This window comes from Hydra vulgaris, chromosome 08 (assembly GCF_038396675.1).
Source record: "Hydra vulgaris chromosome 08, alternate assembly HydraT2T_AEP".
NCBI lineage: Eukaryota > Metazoa > Cnidaria > Hydrozoa > Anthoathecata > Hydridae > Hydra > Hydra vulgaris.
The window spans coordinates 60,188,834-60,211,500 of NC_088927.1; the positions used below are offsets into that span (position 1 = coordinate 60,188,834).

At 27.5% G+C, this 22,667-nt stretch overlaps 1 long non-coding RNA gene across 1 annotated transcript; it reads right to left on the reverse strand.

Annotated features, from left to right (window-relative positions):
* Window positions 1-6,297: 6,297 nt before the first annotated feature.
* Window positions 6,298-7,350, reverse strand: LOC136084407 (uncharacterized). The gene is made up of 2 exons (XR_010640544.1): window positions 7,071-7,350; window positions 6,298-6,847 (listed from the first exon to the last, which is right to left on the reverse strand). It is a non-coding gene; the product is annotated as an uncharacterized LOC136084407 (long non-coding RNA).
* Between the last annotated feature and the right edge of the window lie 15,317 nt (window positions 7,351-22,667).

Consider the following 22,667-nt stretch of genomic DNA (forward strand, 5'->3'; position numbering starts at 1 on the left):
AACAATTTTCCGCAATTTTAAAATAAGACTTGGATGATCTATTATTGGAGTAAAATTTTAACATAACGATTTTGTTGTGATTTGCATTTAATGTCCGAACGTTGCGAAATAAATGGTTAACTGTATCTTTAATGAAGCTTACAGTTTTGTTTTACTAAGAAGCCAAGAAAAATAAAAGTAAGCACAACTAAAAAAGTATTAATAATTTTTTATTTCAATAGAGAAAACAAATAAAAATTTAATTGTTGTTAATAATTTATTTACTAACCCATATTACGGGTTGCCTACTGCTAGTATAATATTATTATTAAAATTTGTTATTTATGATAATATTGGAAAGATATATTATGAAATATGTAGTTGTCAATCTTTGTTAAATTTCTAAATGTCTTTCAATGATCGCAATTTAAAATAAAAAAATTGTGCAAATGTTTCATATTTCTTCATTAAATTTTCAAAAATTCAACTGTTAATTTATATTTTTAAGATATCTAAGACAAAAATAAAATATACTAAATTGCAAGAGTCTAACTTTAAGTGGATCCAAGTAGTTTAAGGTGATCATTATTCTGCATGTTACAAGTTATGTCAAAAATGCTTTTTTAAAGTCAGTAGAAATAGAGCAAGGACACTAAGTAGTAATGTATTTATCAAACTTCATATGTCATTGTTTGAAAAAAGTAAGGACAATAAAGATAAAGGTAGAATTTTGCTAAAAGCTGAAATGGCTTGTTACAGAGTAGGGTGTATCAAAAAAAACTTTTTCTTCAATATCAAGTCGTAATAGTGCGGAAAAGTTGTGTAACCAGGCAGTGATTAATTATGCAAACTTTCATGTCTTCAGTTGCCGCCAGGGGGCGGAATTTGGACAAAAAAAACAATTTTTTTATTTTTCTCGAGTTTTTTGACAACAAAAGTGCCCAAATCTTTTACACATATCAAAGTTGTAATAGAGTGGGAAAATGACGCAAAGAGTCATTTATTAATAGGGCAAAATTTCAAGAAAAAATTGTGATGTTTTTAGTTACCGCCAGGGGAGCTAATTTTTAACAAAAACACATTTTTTTCAAAAAATTTGAAATAGCAAAATACCTATGTAGCAAGAAGATGCGTGCTTAATTGCATAATTTTTGTCAGAGTTGTAGCAGAGTGAAAAAATGCTACGAGACTTTTTAAATATTATTAGGATACAATTTTAAGAAATCATATAGCAAGTAATTTTTAGTAAAATTTTAAACTGTGACACTTTTCTAACGTAAATAATTTATTAGTTATTACGTCACCCAATTACGTCATTTTCTAAAAGTTTTGGTGAATAATTCTTGTGAAAAATAAAAAACAATATTTTAACATTTGATGATTTAACTTTGCTGTAACACAATTAGTTAAAATATAAAATAAATTTAGAAAAAAACAATAGACAAACATATTTAATTTATTAACTGCCACATAGCCCTCGATGAAAACAAGGAGAAATGTGACATGTCCTATTTTAGGGACAAATGTCTTGCTAACATATAAAACTATTATGCAAAGTTATCTTTTCACAATGCAGAAAACGAGAGGGGAAAATGACGGAAAGCAGCCTTCTGTGAAAGAAATTTCTGAAAAACTGGCAGATACATTTGAAGATTTGTGGAGAAAAGCATCAATACCAATGGTGTCACGTAAGCGTATAGTGAAAATGTTTGTTGACTACCATCAAAAGTATAGAAATCTAATGAAATCGGTGAGCAAAAAAAACACAACAGAAATATTTAAAACCAAGTTAATAAATTTTGAAAAGCATCCCGAAAATACTACCAGAGAAAGAACGTCCTTTTCTCACTGATCAGAGATCTATGAGGATGATGTATATTAGTGGTTTAGATATTAAAACTACTTTGAATTTACAACGCAAAGAAGCCAGAAAAAACAGTGCAAGAATGTCATTACCATTACCATTGACCCCGACGTGTACTATAACAGGTGGTGACACTAATGAAACATCACCCAGCAAGGATCAGAATTCCAGATCTCAATCTCCACAATATGAATCTGATGATACAGTTATTTTGAAAACTGACTCCGATTCAGATACTGATTATTTAGATGCCACTGAAAGCTGTAAACAAAAACGGAACAGCAAATGTGAAACTGAACAAACGAGATCACCACTGCCATCTTGAGCACTAGTCTGTGATAGAGTTGGTGTTTCAAGTAGAGGTGCTGCAATTATAGCATGTGCAGTGCTTGCAGATATGAACATAATATCGGAAGAGGACCAATCAAAAGTAATTGATAAAAACAAAATACAACGAGAACGAAAAAAAAACCAGAATTCAAATGCAACATTTACAAAAAGAAAGCATGCAAATATTAGAAGGATTGTATTTTGATGGAAGAAAGGATATCACCTTAGTTATTGATACCAACAAAGGGAAAAATGTGCGGAAATCTATCAAAGAAGAACATATTGTTTTAGCACAAGAACCGGGATCAAAGTATCTGGGGCACGTAGTACTTACATCTGGACATGGCCACAGTGTACAGTCAAGTATTTGCAAATTTTTAAATCAAAACAAGATCGATACATCCAAAATAGTTGCTGTGGGATGTGACGGAACAGTAAATGGTTTTATTGCTTTATTTGAATCGGAACAAAAAAGACCAGTGCAGTGGCGTGTTTGTCAAATACACGGTAATGAACTCTCCCTTCGACATCTAATTCAAAAAGTAGATAGACCAACTTCATGGACTGGGCCAATTGGAAGAGAAATTCAATTTTGTAAAACGTCGCCAATAGTTGATTTTGTTACAATTAGTATTACTTTGCAAGAACTTGAAAGAAATTCTCTAAGTTCAGACCAAAAATACTTACTTGATATCTGCACAGCTGTATCTACAGGTTATTGTCTGCCAGATCTGGCTTTAAGAAATCCTGGAAAACTGAACCACGCTAGATGGGTGACCACAGCAAATAGAATATTGCGTTATTATGTTGGATGCAGCGAACCTTCTTACAAACTGCAACAGATCGTAGAGTTTGTCATGAAAGTGTACTGCCAAATGTGGTTTCCTATAAAATCTAAACCATCGTGCACAAAAGGTACAAGGACACTTGTGACAAACTATTCATTTATTAAGGTATGCAAGTAGTGAAATAAAAGCAATTGTTTATCCCGTAATCCAAAGAAATGGATTTTTTGCACGCCCACAGAACTTGCTTCTTTCAATGATATCGAATTCTCGCCCACATGTCAAAAAATTGGGACCACTGCCAATAATGAAAGCAAGATCTTTAATAAAAGCCAATATTTGACAGTTTTCCATACCCGAAATCAATTTTGAAGCAAAAGATTATATAGAGTTAATTGATTGGCAAAAATGCAAACTCACTGAACCTCCGATTACAACTTGCATCTCAGATGAATGTCTTACAAAAATGGTAACAAATGGCCATGTCCCAGAAGACTAACATTTTCCAGGTCATACTCAAGGAGTAGAAAGATGCATCAAACTCGTTACTGAGGCTTCTGTTGAAGTGTGTGGTTATGATAGCAGAGATGGATACATTCGAGCAAGACTTGCTTCACGACAAATAATGCCTTCATTCAACACTAAAAGTCGATTTCAGACAAAAAAATTGTGCTTGATGCTTAAACAATGAACAATATTGTCATATTTTGTTCAGTTCCCAGTACTTAAAACTTAAATTTTCAAGTGTTTTGTTGAAAGATTTTTTCTATTTCTTCTTTTAATTGTTTAACTGTTTTAATTATTTAATTTCTTATGATAATAAGTAAGTGTTATAACTTTTTTTAAAAAAACAATAATTGATAAAACAAATATTAAAAAGTGCAAAAAATAGTTTTTCCAGAAATTTTCTTCTGTTAAAAACTGAAAACATTATTGTTTTTTGCTGTAAAATTGGCATTATTAATAGTAAATCGGTAATTATTTAGTAATTTTAGCTCATTTTTCACTTTATTACCAGTCTGATATAAGCATGAGACCTGTAACATACTTTGCTATTTTTTACTAAAATTGGTGAATAATATAATATTTTGAAAAAAACAGCCCTCCGGAAGCAACACTGAAGACATTTTTTTTTTCAAATTGTTCTAAAATTATATCTTATAAATGATTAAAATGACTCATTGTGTTTTGTGCAATTTTTCCACTCTATTACAAATTTGATAGTATGTAAGGGATTTACACTGTAGACTTTTCGACAAAAATTGTGAGAAAAATTTGTTTTTTGTTACATATCAGCCCCCTGGTGGCAACTGAAGACATCAAAAGTTTTTGTTGAAATTTTTCCCTATTAATAAATGACTCATTGTGTCATTTTCCCATCAATTACAACTTTGACAAATGAAAATATGCATGCCTTTTATCGCAACAAATTTTGCAATTTAAATAAAAAATATTGAAAAAATGTGTTTTGTTCAAAATTGGCTCCCCTGGCGGCAACAGAAGACATCACAATTTTTTCTTGTAATTTTGCCCTATTAATAAGTGACACTTTGTGTCATTTTTCCACTTAATTACAACTTTGATATTTGTAAGGGACTTGCGCACTTTTGTTGTCAAAAAACTCGAGAAAAATATAAAAGTTGTTTTTTTTGTCAAAATTCCGCCCCCTGGCGGCAACTGAAGCATCAAAATTTTTTCACAAAAATTTGCATAATGGTTACACAACTTTTCCTGGTTACACAAATTTCCACACTATTACAACTTGATATTGAAAAAAAAGTTTATTTTGATACACCCTATTACACAGTTAAGAAAGAGGTTTCAAAAACTGAAACCTTCATGGTTTTACGTATTTTGAATATAATAATTCTTTTGATTTGATCAATCAAAATGTTTTCATATTCATAAATTCCCAAAGAATTCAAACAAAGCAAAACAAATTTTTATATTTAAGTTATTGTTAAAGGAATTAAACTCCTTTCAAGTTTAAATTTAAAGAATCTACAATACAACAAATTTATTAAACTTAATAGGTATGTACAATATTGGTCTAAAAAATTAGCTGCATTAATTTACATTATGTGGATTTGTCATTTCCTTAAGTTTCTCTAGAAAGTTAATATATATTTAAGTTAATATAAAATTTATGCATCATATATATCAGTGAAGATGTTTCTAATTAAAATGCTTAGTTTGATAGACTTTTAGAGCTGTCTTATAAAATTGAAAGTTTAATTTGGTACTTGCATTTTGTTAACTCTAAACCAGAAAAATTTAATAAAAGATTTTCATAAGAATTGAAAAATGATCACACATCATCAAAGCAACAAAATGATCCAGTTATTTTAAATACTAGAGACATGTTAAAGTCTGTAAAATCACCAAGAATGTGATATTATGTTGCGTTTAAAAGTTGCTAAAAAGTAAAAGCATTATCAACTGTAAGTTCAAAAAGAAACCATAAAATTTATGGCATTTAAAAAGAGAAACTTCAAGCACCAGGCGGTGATTTAAGGAAAACACAAAGAATTTTTTAGTTTAGAAAATCTTTTACGTTTAAAAAGACGCTATTTATATTTTTAAAATATTTTTTGTAAACTTTTTATTCTGTTTCTATCGTTAAATAAAAGAGTATGATTCCATTAAAAAGTTGCGATCAATCATTTTGTTATTTTTATTTTGCAATATTAACTGGTGTTGTAATTGAATTTGATTAAATCAACTTAAAGTCACTTAGAATCAAAACTTTAATTAAGTGACTTTTGTAAAATAATTGAAAATAGTTAAGTTTGAAAAAAATTGAGTAGTCAATCAATGACGGTATTCCTACTAATAGACTAAAAGTTGATTTAGTTAGTTAAATATCAAGACATTCGTATTTCTAAATTCGATATAAGATTTTTAACTTAAATCTGATATTAAAAAATGTATTATTCAATTTTGGTTAACTTTAGAAAGCATCCCAGTTAACCATTCCAACTGGGTCCCAGGTGGGACCCAACTGGGGAAAATGCTGGGACCCATCTGGGTATCCCACATGGGTCCCATTGTGATTCTGTCAGTGGGATCCAACTGGGTCCCATCTGGGATTAGTCTGGGTTTTTGACGGGAAATCCCATATTGAAACCAGATATTTTTTCAATTACCTCGGATTTTCTCAATTTTTTATAGTTTGTTTTACGCATATTTTTTGTATCTAGAATTTGCGAAATGTGACAATATTTTGATTAAAAAGCGTCGCATTTTATGTATTAAATTTGCTGTCAGGGCAAAAAAATGTGTTAGGCAAAATGAATATTTGGTCAGACATAATTTTTACGAATCAATTGAAAAAACGGATTTGAATTTCATAATATTTTTAAGCAACAAAAAATTATTATAATACAATGATTAGATGCAAAACTGTTCTACGTTAGTGATATTCTGCCACAGTAGTTCTCTCATATCGCCACCATAATTGCATGACAAAATTCTGCTTTAAAGTTTATCGTTTCGCTTCTTTAGTGCTTTTACACGAATTTTATAAATTAAAAATAAACATTTAAATAATATAATATTTATAGCATATATATTTACAAAGTTTAGATAAAAATATTTATTGATAATATTATTTAGGGCGTACAATGCAGCGTGACATACCATGCCATATCTTGCATATAACTAACAAACACTAGGCAAACAAAAACACACGTACAAATCACAAGCTCAATACAGTATATAAATCGATATACGAGATATAACTAAGATACTCATAGTCAGATTGAAGTAGAGACCCTCTAGAGAAGCCTCTATGACACCATGAATAACGGTGTTTCAACTTCTTTAGTTGCCATCATTTAGTTTTAAAGTTTGTTCAGTTTTTCTTTTTAAAAGGCATCCTGCAGGGAATCTAAAACAAAGTTATTTTACGGTTAATGTTTGATGTTATTAATTAGGCATGACATAAATAGACTTGTAAACAACAATAATATAACATGACTACTATGTTTCCATTTAAAATTTAAAATCTTGACTCAAGTTAACATAACATCAAACCCTTAAATCAGATGGTGAGGGTTTAATATATTAATATATGTAATAGTTATATTCATGATTATTCAAACATAACGTACTTAAATTATCGTGGACCAGAATTTGTTGTTTAATTCCATGTTGTCTTTGTTGTTTAATTCCATGTTGTCTTCTACATTTTGTGATTATATGTTAAATTTATTTCACAGCAGATTCTAAAAAATATACAACACCCTAATAAATTGGTTTAAAAAATCATTATACATAGATAACTTTTAAACTTTACAACATTGTGACAATGGCAGCATGTATTGATGACAATACATGCTGCCATTAAACTATTAAAAAATTGACTATCGAAATGATATTGCATGAATAACATACACAATTTACCATGTATATATATTATTACTAGTAAATATTATTTTACTAATCAACAGATAAATGAAAATAAAAATAAAAACAAAGTACCATTGAGTTACCAAATGAAGTTTATGTGAAAAATTCTTCAAATATTCATTCCAAATCATGCCACACTACTGTATATGTAGTTTTAAAAAAGTTTTTTATCATATATATTTACAAACTTTTAATGAAAATAATGTAAAACAAATTATTCTAAATCTAAAAATATGTGCTATAATAATACCATTCACATTTTCTAGCAATTCACAGTCAATCTTCTAATCATAGAATTCACAGAAGCCCAGGTCAATAATAGGAAAAACCTGTATATTTTGCAAATTCTATATATTTTTAATATACAGGAATAGTTTTATTTATTTTATCAAACTCTGTAAACTAATAGTTTGAGATATTAAAACTCGAGGAAAGTAAATCTTTCCTGAACTTTCTGAAACAAAAATACTCAAAATAATATTGTCAGATTAAGTGAACACTCACTAGATTTAGATGAACCATTTCATGGGAGATTTTACATAACTTTTATGTGTAAAAAACTAACATTTGTTAATCATAAATCAACACAAACCAACTCTCAAAACAAAACATAGATACTATCGAACCTCTTAAATAAATTTAATAAAGTTTTATTAAAATTTAAAAGTTAATAAAGTTTTATTAAAATTTAAAATTTAATAAAGTTTTATTAAAATTTAAAATTTAATAAAGCTTTATTAAAATTTAAAATTTAATAAAGTTTTAAACAAAAATAACATAAATAAAAAATGTATTACCATAAAAATTTGATATCTTTTTTATAACTTTGTAAATAAATATATTATATATGACCATATGATATCGTATAATAACACATTGAAAATTGATTTACTATAGTAAGTGCAAATACAAAAACATTCATGATTATTCAAACATTTAGTCTTTGCAATATTTAGTATCAAAACTACATTTTCAACTTTATATTGCACTTGAGAAGCATACAATAAATAATTGAGATATAAAACGTAGGGTAAAAGTTACCTAAGCTTAACTCAAACAATTTAATGAAAAAATTAATTTGAAAATCAATTCAAAATAATTGTAAATAAAAAATTTATTTTCCAAAAAATTCTGCAAAGAACTATTCTGTGACATCTTTTAATCTATTTTTCCCCTTTTTTCGACAATCACTACCACGATCCCGTGAATTAGTAAACCACTTTGATAGTTCTGCCTCAATTTGCTTTTTATTTGCATTTTGAGTAGTTGCATTGACTTTCACACTATCTGGAAAAAAAATATTTTTTCAATTTTAAAAAATAATAGCTTAAAGTACACATATTAGTTATAATTGTATGTAATTACTAAATAAATTTAGTGACTAAATAAATTTAGATAACAAAAAAAGTCATGAACTGTTGGTTCGAAAAAAACTAATGCTAACCCACCAAAAAGTTATAGATTTCTGTTCACAAATTGGAATTGTTTTGATTTTGACCATTTCAGGGTCAAAATCAAAACAAATGAAAGTGGGCAAGCTGAATTTTACAATGTATTACAATGCATATATTTATTTATATATATATATATATATATATATATATATATATATATATATATATATATATATATATATATATATATATATATATATATATATATATATATGTATATATATATATGTATGTATAGATATATATAGACTCACTAAACAGAACTTCACATAAATTTAATGTTTTAAATGGTTGCTTTTGATTTTGTCCAGTAAGATTTAACTTTCTAGAGAGATCGTTGCCAAGAAGAAATTTCATTGATCGTTTTATAAAATCGGAAAGATCAAATCCACCAATTTCAGCTATCACTTTAATCTACACAAAAAGTCTAAAATTAGTTAAAAAAATTTTTTTTTTTTTGTTATTCACCTCCTCAAGGCCGAGACGTGGTGGGGATCGAACTCAGATCTTCTGGCTTATGAAGCGAGCGCTTTACCACTACACCACTACCGCTAATAATTTAATTTAAATAATTTAAAAAAATTAAATGATTTAAAAAAGTACTTAGATAATTATTGAAAAAATTTTAATAATACAAAATAATACTTAATGAAAAAAAGTATATTATTTGAAAACACATATTTTACTAACCATACATTTCTTCACTAGAGGATCTACCAACTTCTTGTCCATTATCAGTAAATCCTCATGTGTCAAAATAGGTAATCTAATATCCTCTGGAAGCTGACATAAACTTGCATTTATGCCTTGGTCTCGTTGCCCTAGACTTTGTAAAATAGCAGAATGGACTTTTAAAGTTTGTTTTATGTCTTCCATTTGTGTCAAAATTGCAGTTAATATCGCGTTAGTCTGACTAGTACTTGCAGCTTTAAAATAACAAAAAAACATTGCTTTTGAAAAATAAATTTTTAGATTAGATAATGTTGATAATTATGACACTTATTAATAACTTATCAATAACAAACAAGTTCAATATCTTATTAACTTTTTTTTCCTGTACTAAAATAAAAAGGAAGATATGAAAGATAAATTTTTTCCCTGGTTATTTTTTTTTCATTATTAATACAAATCATGGAAAAAAAGTACTTTTTAGTTTTATTGTTTTTAGTTTGACAATATAGAAAAAAAAATAAAAGCTTACTGTTAGCAGAGGAACTGGAAGCTGGCATACATGTCTTATTTTCAAAAACAGTTGCTAAATCAAGTGCAACTAACATAATCAAAACATAAATTAAAAAACAAACATAAATGGTAAAACATATTAACTCACAATTATGACGAGTAATTTCAATATCACACTCATTCCAATCAGATTGTCTGAAAATATCAGAACGTTTTACTGATAAAAATGAAGGAGGAGCTGGCTTTGGTATAATTTGAATTGGAGATGAACATTCTGGTTTGGGTAAAAAAGTAGATTTTTCTACAGGTTTCAATTTTTTGTGCACTGGAATAACTTTCTTGTTCCTAATAAAAAAAAAAAAAAAAAATATATATATATATATATATATATATATATATATATATGTATATATATATATATATACACATATATATATATACATATATATATTTATACATATATATATATATATATATATATATTTATACATATATATATATATATATATATATATATATATATATATATATATATATATATATATATATATATATATATATATATATATACACATATATATATTTATACATATATATATATATATATATATTTATACATATATATATATATATATATATATATATATATATATATATATATATATATTTACACACATATATTTATATATATATATATGTAAATATAGATATATATATGTATGTATTTGTTAATATTAACATTAACAACACTAATACAAAAACTTACTGTTCAATAAACTCTTCTCTGCTATCAGAGTCAACTTCGCTTGTGTCGCTTTTATGAGCTTGTAAAACATTTATTCTAAATATTTTATAAATTATTTAAAAAAACTAATAAATTATTTGAGTAGACACTGCTGCATATATAAACATATATCCATATATATATATATATATATATATATATATATATATATATATATATATATATATATATATATATATATATATATATATATATATATATACAGTACAATCTCTCTAATTCGAATCTCCTTAATTCGAAAACCTCCATAATTCGATTAAATGCAAAGTCACCGTGAAATGCGTTTAAGAGAAATTAACTTTCTATAATTCGAAAATCTCTCTAATTCGAATTTTATTTTTCCCCATTGAATTCGAATTAGAGAGATTCTACTGTATATATATATATATATATATATATATATATATATATATATATATATATATATATATATATATATATATATATATATATATATAAGTATAAATAAAAGTAAAAATATATATAAACATATCATATATATATATATATATATATATATATATATATATATATATATATATATATATATATATATATATATATATATATATATATATATAAGTATAAATAATTGTATATATAAACATATCATATATATAAAACATATAGTCTGTATATATAAAGATATGGTGGTATGGTATTGCAGGTTCATAAGTCTCAAAAGACAGGAATTATCAAAAAGAAGTAGTCTGCTAGGTTAGCAGGTTGACAAAACAACTATTAGTTACAATTGAACTAACTTTTATTTGGACTACTACCATTTACTATTTTCTAACTACTATGTTCTTCAAGAATATTTAGCACAGTTTTTGTAGACTACACTAACAAAATTTTATGGAACTCACCTTCTTCGTTTTTTGTTATTTTCAACTTCAAGGTTCGAAGTGTCTTCAGCCAATATTGCTTTCTGACGAGCCTCTGGAAGTGAATCTAAAACAACATTATTTTTATATAATAATGTTTGATATGACTTGGAATGACTTTTATAGACTTGTTTCATCAGTTTAAATGTGAAATGACATGATTAAAATTTAAATACTAATAACTCAAAAAATAATTTATATCACAATACAACTTCATTTTTTAATCATATGTATAAGGTATGCAAAATAAAAATTTATATAATTATAAAAAAAAAAAGTTACCAGCAGTAGCCAAAATCCGCGCAGTATAAGTAGGCCAATTTAACTCTGCCTCTAAACATCGACTTTTTGCCTTAGACACACTTTCTGGATTTTTTAGAGGAGGCCAGTAAAACTTGACTAAATGACACTTTTTAATTCGCATAGGAATATCACTCAGTAAAGTACCATCAGCAATCCAGTTTAATGGAAGAAAATCTGTTTCATTACTCTCATCAAATGAAACAATTGCATAAGACATTTTAATCTAATAAAATAAGCATCACAATCAACCAACAATACAATAGCATAATTTTTATAAAACGGTAGTGATGTGCCTGGTACCTGGTTCAGACCTGGGGACCCGGTAATTCTGCAGTACGCGGCACCGGGTATCATAAAAGAAATTTTTAATAACAATTACCTTAAATACTGTAACTATATGTTTAAGTTGTACTTTACATTGTGTTGAAATATTATTAAGAGGATTGCTTTTTGTTTTAACTTCAACCAATAAACTTCTTGATATAAGTCTAAGAGTGTTATGGAGTCAATAACCATTTTTTTGTGTGATTTAATTTTAATTTTAAAGCTCTTGATGATTTTCCCATTAACAAGGTAAAAGGGCAAGTTATTCTAAACATTAACAACCTATTAATTATTATTTAAAATTAGGAAACTTGATATATTAGGCAAACTCAATTAGCATAATTAATCAGCATTATTTTGTGAAAATAATTCAACCCTAGAGATTTTCAAGATTTTATACCACTTTTTTAAATATGGACTCGGTGCCGGGTAACCGGACTCGAACCTAGTTATTTTCTTCTGGGTACCCGGAATCAGGCACTTGGCATAAACTGGTTCCGGCACATCTCTGTAAAACGGTAAAGTTTAAAGAATAGTACAGTATGTAATAAACAGGATTGTAATAAATAAAAAATACGTAATGAAAAAAAGGTACAGTAGAATGCAACAAATAAAAATATATAAAAAAAGCAAGTAAAGAAATATCATTAAATTTTATTAAAGTTAGTATAGATGCATCTGAGGAATAATTACAAATCCATTTTTAAATGGTAACTTTACATATTTACAATCTAAATCAGCAATCGAGAATATTTTATTAAAACAGGATACCTTCTCTGCAAAAAAAATTGAAAGCAAGTCAGAGTTCATTGGATTTGTAAAAAATGGTTGTAAACATTCATATTTTTGAAAAACAATATAGGCTTCATTACATTCACTATTAGGAACTTGTAAAAAATTCCTTATAACACCAACTTTACCGTTTACTTTAAAACAATCATTAATTGAAGCAACAAACTTAGCACTATTAAACTGTTTATATTGCAAACAGTGACGATATGATATGGGAACTGGACCTTCAGTGTGAAGCTTTTTAAAAACACTTTTTTTTTCATTACAAACTTGATTAGTAGGATTCAAATGCCCTTCAAAAATATTTCTCACAATTTGAAAGCACAAAAACTGAGGTCGTCGCACAAGCTTTTTCAATCTTCCAAGATAACTTTCATATGGAAAAGAAGAGACTTTATCCAGAGCACCGTAACGATTAACATCATCTGGCAAATGAATTAAAGAGTGAATATTATAAACGCACTGATCTTTACCATACAATTTACAGAATGTAGCAACAAAATATGTTAGCAACTTTTTAACATAATCAAGATAATTTTCACAAAGTGATGGACTCAAAAGAATACGCACAGCAACAGATAAATCCAAGAAGTTTAAATAAACATCATTTGGCAAGGTACTTTTTAAAACTACTGGACCAGTGTATAACAGAAACTGACGTAATTCTGTAGCTTTCCAGCGTTTAAATTCCCATATTGAGCGAGGTTTGCGTGAAAATTCTTTTGGTAAATGATGTTTAAATAAAACTAGTTTTTCAGATAAGGTTGTTAATGATGTTTTTGATAAACTTTGATTTTTTTTACTCCCATGCACCCATTGATTAATCATTCTTCTAACTACTCCTAAGCATACTAAATGCATATAATCAAGTGGAAAAGATGAAACCATTCCAAATGATAAATCTAAAAATGGAGATATCAAGTTTTCAATGTGATGCTTTTTATCTGCTTGCATATGAAAACTTTCATCAGTTCTAAGTGGAGCTGATAAATTAGGAAGAATAATTTTTCCAAACCATTGACCTTTTTGTAAACATCGCTCACAGCTATGATACGCAGTATGAGATTTAATACACTTTAAAAAAGCTCTTGCAGGGGCATCGCATATTACTGCATCTAGTTTTATTATAAATTTATGACCTTTATTATCCTCAAATGGTGACTTTTCAAGATATTTCAATTCTGCAACAAAGTCTTTTAAATAGTCAGTTACTGGATTAGGTTTACTGTTACTGCAAAATATGGCAATCGGGAATACATTATCTGAAATTTCCCTAAAGCTACCAAGAATTGGCCAAATACAAGAATTAGAACTTTTAAAAATTGGTATCCCATCAATGTTAATATGCAACTTAAGTTCCTTTAATTCTGGATTTTGAGGAAACATTATTAAAAACTTTGATAACCAATATTTAATACCAAAATAAAAGTATTCTCCTCCTGCAACATTTTTTATATCAATTTTTCTTTGAGTATGATGAAGACTCCTGGCATCTTTTGGTACACTTGGGACAAGTGGTTTCAAAATCTTCAGTAAATGTGTAGCTGCATTTTGTGAAATATTGAAAGACACTGCCCAATTTGCTAAGTTTTCATTGAAACTAGTTAAATTGGAGTCATTACTTTCAGAAAAAAAAGTTAAATCACTATCACCATAATCTTCATCAGTTGTATCTGATACACAAGCACAACATTCATTTTTGTCTGAACAACAGCTATTTACTTTGTTTATTGCACTTGCATGGAACTGAGTCTTTACATTCATGCTTTTATTTAATGTTGCAATTTCATGGATAAAATTATTTTCATGATTTGTAAAGTTTATATTTGTTGTAGTAATTTCATGTGTGCTACAAATACTTTCTGGTACATTGCAGCTATATTCATGATCATTTGAGCTTGAGTCACTCTGGTAACTTTTAACCAAAACTTGGTTTTCAAATTGATGTTGAACTTGTGATAGCAGTTTAGATACAGCAGTGTTAATTTTTCTCCGTTTAGTGCGATAATTATATGAAAAAGGCATTAAACTATCCATTATATGACTTTATATTCTAAATTTATATACTTTTTTAAAGAATTTAAAAAATGCATTTAATAAATATATTCAAAGAAAATGTGATAAATATTTTATTAGTACATACAAATAAAGTTAAACGTTAAAACACCTAATAATTTTTGTTATTATTTACTATTATTTACAAATAATTTACAGTATAATTTAAACATTTTTTCATATAAAACCTTATATTATTATTTATAATATCAGTTACAAAATTTATAATATAAGTAATATATTATTAATTATATAACTTAAAGAAAAACGTAAAACATTTATGTATTTATAAATAACATGTAAAGTTTAGATATGACAGTGTTACTTAGTAAAACCTTACCATCTTTTGTAAAGTGACATTGAGATTTGCTTGAAAAAGATAATTAAAAACGAAACACACTAACTTAGTGTATTTTGTTTTTGTAACTTAGTGATTTAGCCATAACTGTAAGCACACCAAACCATATAAACTAATTTGAAAAATTTTTCACATTTGTCTATCACATAAAAAAATAAAAAGTATGCCTTCAGTTTGATAAAACATTTTACAAGTCTGTAAAAAAGTAAACGTTGACATACTCTCGAACTTATTAATGGCAATGAAATTTAGAGCATTTAAGAAGTTTAAGAGTATGCCACGTTTTTTGTTTTTTTTTAACATATTTACACTTTTAATATAGATTTAAAACTGATATATTACATTTCAGTTTTAAATTTATTTACATATTATGTAAATATTTTTTTACAAAAATACAATAAAAAAACCAAATGAAGTTCCTGTATATATTTACCCCAAATGCTTACTGCATATGACATTTTAAAAGAATTTTGTAATTTTATTTCAACAAGACTTTTTAATATAAACGATGCCAAAAAAAACAGTTTTGATTAGAAAATACACGCAACCATTAAACCACGCGTCCTATCAATTCAAACTAGCCGCAAACCATTTACGGAAGCCCCATACTGATCCCAGTAAAAACCCAGATTTTATTTGCGGCATTATTTTCACACCATATGGGACCCATCTGGCACCCAGAACAAATCCCAACCCGAACCCAATCCCAGTAATCCCAGCTCAATCCCAGTCAATCCCAGCTGGGACCCAGTTGGGCTGGTTAACTGGGATATTAGTCACTTAAAAAATATTTTGATTACAAATTTTTCTTTAATAAAGAAGATAATGAAGCAAATTTAAAATTATACTACTAAATTATTTTTTTTTACCATATCACAACTGTGAAGCTGATCGCTGATTTAAAACCATGTTTTTTTTTGCAAAGAAAACTTCACAACTAAAATACTAAAAGTAAAAATTTAAACAAAATATATTTACTCCCAATAAAAATGAAAGAAGTTCTCATCATCCAAATAGCACAATATCAATTCTAGACACCCTTTATATAAGGATAAACACTTCTTCAAAATTTCAATTAATTTAGATAAGTATTTTAGTTTATAGTTATAAACTGCACCGGTTGAAAAATGTTAACTTTCAAAAAAAGCATTTAAAAGTTTTGACAATAAATAAATTCTAAATAATAAATTACAATACATCTAAGCAAATAAAAACCATCACCATTAGAATTCATTTCTTTTCACTAGTTTTGTCTTTAAAACCCTTTCTTTTATCAGGGTTAGGGTTTATATTTGCACCTTGATTCAATATATCGCAAGCCTTTAAACTGTTGTGACGTACAAAACATAGCGACTAGACTACTACGTTCTATAGAACCAGATGATCCTCCGCAAATTTTATGTTACAAAAAGCATGTTATTTGAGTTCTTTTTATACTCTCAAGTATCACACATGGTGCAATGGTTACTTTTAATACGACAATCAATACATTTACCTGATTTAACACAAATTAACGAAACAAAACGATTAACGCATAACCTGATAAAGCTACATCTGATGATCCAGTCATCTCCTTCAGTTCAACTGCTACTTTTTCAATGTCACTTTAGCAATAGGTACATAAACTTGGGAAGTTTCATCCTGTGGGCGGTGAAAAGTTGCCGGGCTATCGGTAGACTATGTTAATTAATCCAAACACTCTATTAAAAACAAACAGACCTTTGTCTACTGTGCGAAAGGCAATTACAGTCATTGAATTATTGGATCTGTGCAAGCTTTTACTAGTAGTAGGTTTAGTTACTCCATTTACAAACTCTACAAGAAAAAGTTGAATGCATTTTCTTCTTTTTTACATTTTAACTGAAGACAATATCCCTACTGCTATGGGTTGGACAGAAGCAAATAAGACAAATAATGTCTTAAATAATGTTAGATTTAATTGAAAGATTATGCTATGGAGACGCAACAGCTTTTAAATAAGGATTATCGGTTTTTTTTGGCCTTGAAAACGAGGTTTTAATTTTGATAACGACTTCATTCGTATTTGTGGTATCATTTACCTAAGTTAGAGTTGCACTGAGTTTTGGTCGAACACGTTTATATTTATCTAGGATAAAATAGGAATAAGAATTAATATATAATTAAATTTTTTTTTTTAGATTTTAGGACTTTTAAAACCATAAGACCACCTTAAGAGCTCTTCAACGGTACGAAGTTTTGCAGTTCTCTGCCATAAGACCAATAACTTCTAAATAACTTTTAAAAAACACATGAGCAATCAGCGTTGCTAGAGATTCAGTTTTATATACCCCAGTCATTATCTCATAAACAAGAATCGTATAATAGATTCTTAGTATCTACTTCCTACGATAAAAATGATACGGAATAATTTTAGGCTGCTATACTGGTGGATACGAAATTTTATTAACAAATTGTTGTACACTCTTGCAAAAGATGCCTTTACACTCTGTTCAAAAGCACTGGTCCAGAATACTCTTTCAAAATGTGAGTATAGAAGACTTCCCCAGCTTGTTGTTTTTATTTTGGTGGAAACGTAACTAAATTTGAGTTCCATCAACCGAGCGCATGTCATGAGGCACGTTTTATGGCACACAGATTTTACCTCCTTACATTAGATATGACATAAAATTTTGTTAAAATAATGACAGAAAAGGAAGAAAAGATACGGAAGTATATGTATATATATATATATATATATATATACATATATACATACATATAAATATACATATATTTATGTGTATATATGTATATATATATATATATATATATATATATATATATATATATATATATATATATATATATATATATATATATATATATACATACATATACATTCATATTTATATATACATATATTTTGTCACTATTTTGTGCCCATTTTAGTATGTCTAACAAATTTTTAAGTTTTCCATTTTTTGTTACTTGCACTTTTTTGATAATTTATTTTAATTTCCGTCAATCTCTCCATGTAATATAAAAATAATACTAGTCCATCTTTCTTTCAGTATTTTTTGCCATAAAGGAGATTGAATAATAGTTTATAATTTTTATGTGTTAAAAACTCAAAGATTGATTATTTGATTATATTATTAATTAAAATATTGGATTAGTACTGTAATTATTTTTACCGATTCAGTTTTGCTCCATCTATATTTTTATATTACAATATTTTCACAACTACTAGCTGTGGTTAGTAAGACTTAATTAATCCGATTTGGTTTATTACTATAAATTTTTTCTATTTATTATTTTTAATATTTTTATAGTATAGAATATATATATATATATATATATATATATATATATATATATATATATATATATATATATATATATATATATATATATATATATAGCTATAGCTAAAATATAGTATCGGAATTTTTTTTGGAATTTTAAAGATATTGTTAAAAACATTATTATGGCTATAACTTTCGCAGTCCTTACAAACTGTCGTTTAGATTTTGTGAATGCAAATCTATGGTGCGTGAACGGGTATGGAGTCACCTCATCCATATACAAACTATTTAGATTACAAAATATAAGAGGAAAGTATGTTTTTGAATCATGTAATACGATAAACAAAAATTGATAAAACGTAAATATGTGCTATGTATAAACATCAATATATTAAAGATACTTCTTGTCAAAATCTACCTTATGAAACATTTGGTATATATACTAGTTAACTATATTTTACTTTTGATTATGGTTTTTGTTAAAAAAACAATTTATATTAATTAAACTTTAGTTTTACATAACAAAATTAAAAATAAACAAAAACACTAAGTTAATATATCAAACTTACACAAAATAATAGTAAGATTAGCCTGAAACAATAATTTAAAAATTACCAAATATTAGTAACGGCATTCGCCACAAAACCTAGAACTGTTTGGTTTTCGCTTAACACCTAAGCAATCAAGGTGGTAGCTTAATAAACATCTATCGCATTGAAGTCAACGATTTGTTTTTTTTTCAACATCAATCGTTGCTAGATTATCTTCCTGAACTGGATCATCTTCCTGATGGCAAAAGCGTAACACCGACTGATGTTGTTTATTTTTTTGACTTAATTTTCCAATGCCATCCATACCAAGTCATTAAGGATAAAAATCGACTCTAGGATCAGCAGCTCGTATATCAATGACTGATTTTAATGATGTACTTGACAATTTTAAACAAAAATTAATTGCTTTATTAGCATCGTCATCGGACAATAACCATCGCAAACTTATAATTTGCTTATCTATCGGACGCATCTTTTAATACCTTTTAGGTGCATGGTAAAAGAGCCGTTGTTTTAAGTTTAATGGTTTACCTGAAGATTTTCTGACAATAGGTTTCAATAAAAGAGTTGGCGCGCTAAACAACTTTGTTGGAATGTATGCCTAAGTAATTTATAAAAATAAAATAATCAGCAGTGTATCTTGATTAACCGCTCACAAAACAAAAAAGGGGAGGGAGAAACCCACCTTAGTCAACCTCGTTTTATTGCTTAAAATAAACTCCATTACAAAAAGTTGTTAAGTATAGAAATATTTTACCGTTACAAATTAAGACAACATCGTTATAAGTTTAAAGATCAAAACATTAACAAAGAAAAGATACAAAAGATAAGTTTATTCTTTAAAGATCATAAAAAACAAGTTTAAAAAAAAGCGATGTGTGTATGTATGTATATTCAAACTCATTTATTCAAAGATTTTCAAACATTCTTGTTAAATTATTAAAAGAAAGCATTCAACTGAACATCTTTTTAAACATTCGATTTATATAATGAACCTTTGATTTGTTTTTTAATCATTTTCCTTAAAACTATTATAATTATTTTTTAACATAACTTTATAACAAAATTTAATTAAATTAATTTTCCTATTAGTCTATTATGTAAATTTCAAATTAATTTATTTCTTAAAACCTTAGCCGGCGATAAAATCTTTTTATTAGAACTGTTATGTCACGCAAAATCATAAAGCTTTTGCAAAAAGCTGTTTAGAGGAGCAGCTTGCATGGCTTGTCGTGCTTGTTTTAGGAGAGCAGTGTTTGAAATTCGTTGTCGTTGAAAATAATTTTTATTTTTTAGATGTCTTACATTAATAATTGGAGAGCACATAATCGTGTAATCAGTCACTTAATTAACGAGGCCCTACAAAACGGTGATGATGACAATGTACAGTTTATTACCAATGAAGTTGAATCTCTTTACTATGAATCAGTTCATTTTAGTAATAACAGTTTTAATAATTCTCCTATTGAGAATTTAAGTGATAAGAGTAGTACATTGCATTCTCAAGATCTTACTAATATAAGTTTGAAAATATTGACCCAGTTGTAGAATATTTTCTTTCTGATGAACTAGCTTCCTGGGCTGCTCGAAACAAATGTACACGTGTATGCATTAATGAACTTTTAGAGATTCTTAGTAAAAATGGACATAGCAATTTACCAAAAGATTGCAGGACGCTGATGAAAACGCCACGTTATATACAGACTTTAACTGTTAGTGGAGGAGAATATGTTTACCTTGGTATTTTAAATGGTATAACGAAAATAATGGAAACGTATACAGGAAATAAGTCTCTAAATCCAATATATTCAGAAGTTAATATCGATGGACTTCCTTTGTTCAAAAGCAGTAGTAAATAGTTTTGGCCAATACTTGGTGCATTTGGAGGAATGAAACCTTTTATTATAGGATTGTACTGTGGAATGCAAAAACCAGATCCTGTTTCTGAATTTCTAAAAGATTTTTTAGTAGAATTTCGTGATTTAAAGGCAAACGGCTTTACTTTCGACAATTAGTTGTTTAACAGCAAAAAGTTTTTAACACAAGGAATCTCATAATCAATAAGTATACTTCAACTCAATTGATGACTTCCTTGATAACTCTGATGTGAAAAGTCCAGATCATAAAGATATTTTAAATCAAGTTTAAACTTGATTTAAAATATTTTTGCTGTGATGCTCCAGCAAGGCAGATGTTAAAATGTGTCAAGGCGCATAGTGGATATTACTATTGTGAAAGATGTACTGTAGAAGGCACTTATCTAGAAAATAGGGTTATTTTTGAAGAGCAACAACGTCCTTTGCGCAATGATCTGGACTTTTCACATCAGAGTTATCAAGGAAGTCATCAATTGAGTCGAAGTATACTTATTGATTATGAGATTCCTTTTGTTAAAAACTTTTTGCTAAACTCAATGCATTTAGTTTTTTCAGGTGTAACAAAAAGATTACTCTATTTTCTGAAGGAAGGTCCAAGAGTTTGCAGACTCTCTCAGATGAAAATTAACGAAATGTCTTGTCATCTGGAGCAATTAAAGTTACCAAGTGAATGTAATAGGCAGCCAAGATCTTTAAAAGAGTTAAAAATGTGGAAAGCCATTGAGTTTAAACAATTTATTTTGTACACTGGTCCAGTTGTTTTAAAAGGAATTCTGACAAGAGATAGCTATATAAATTTTCTTTCTTTTAGTATTGCAATAAGAATTATGTGCTACAAAGAGGTTGAAAGAAGAACCGCATTGTTACCATATGCAAAAGAGCTTCTGGAGTGGTTTGTTTTTAACGCTAAAGATTTTTATGGTCGAACTTTTTCAACATATAACACCCATTCCTTGATCCATATACATGAAGATGTCATGAATCATGGAGAAGATCTGATTTCAATGTCAGCTTTTAAGTTTGAAAACCATATGCAGGTTTTAAAGCATTTTATAAGAAATGCAAATAGTCCACTTGTTCAAGTCATCAAAAGAAATACAGAGTTAGAGAATGCAAGCGAATTAATTAAACATAAAGATATAAAAGATGAGATCTCAAGTATTAACAGAGATATTTAGTTTTGTTTAAAAATGGAAACTTAGTCAGTGTGATAGAAAAATTATTAGATAATTAGATAATAAGTTGTATAATTGTAAAGTTGTTAACAAAAGGCGTACAAGTTATCTTTTTCTTGAACCTTGTGACTCTAGACATTTGGGTATTTAAGTTTTTGATAAAGATATTCGAATGACCATTATAATTATTTCTAAAAATGAAATTCTTCGGAAACTTGTCTGTTTAACTCATAATCAAAGTTATGTTTTGATGCCTTATGTTCACAATATTAG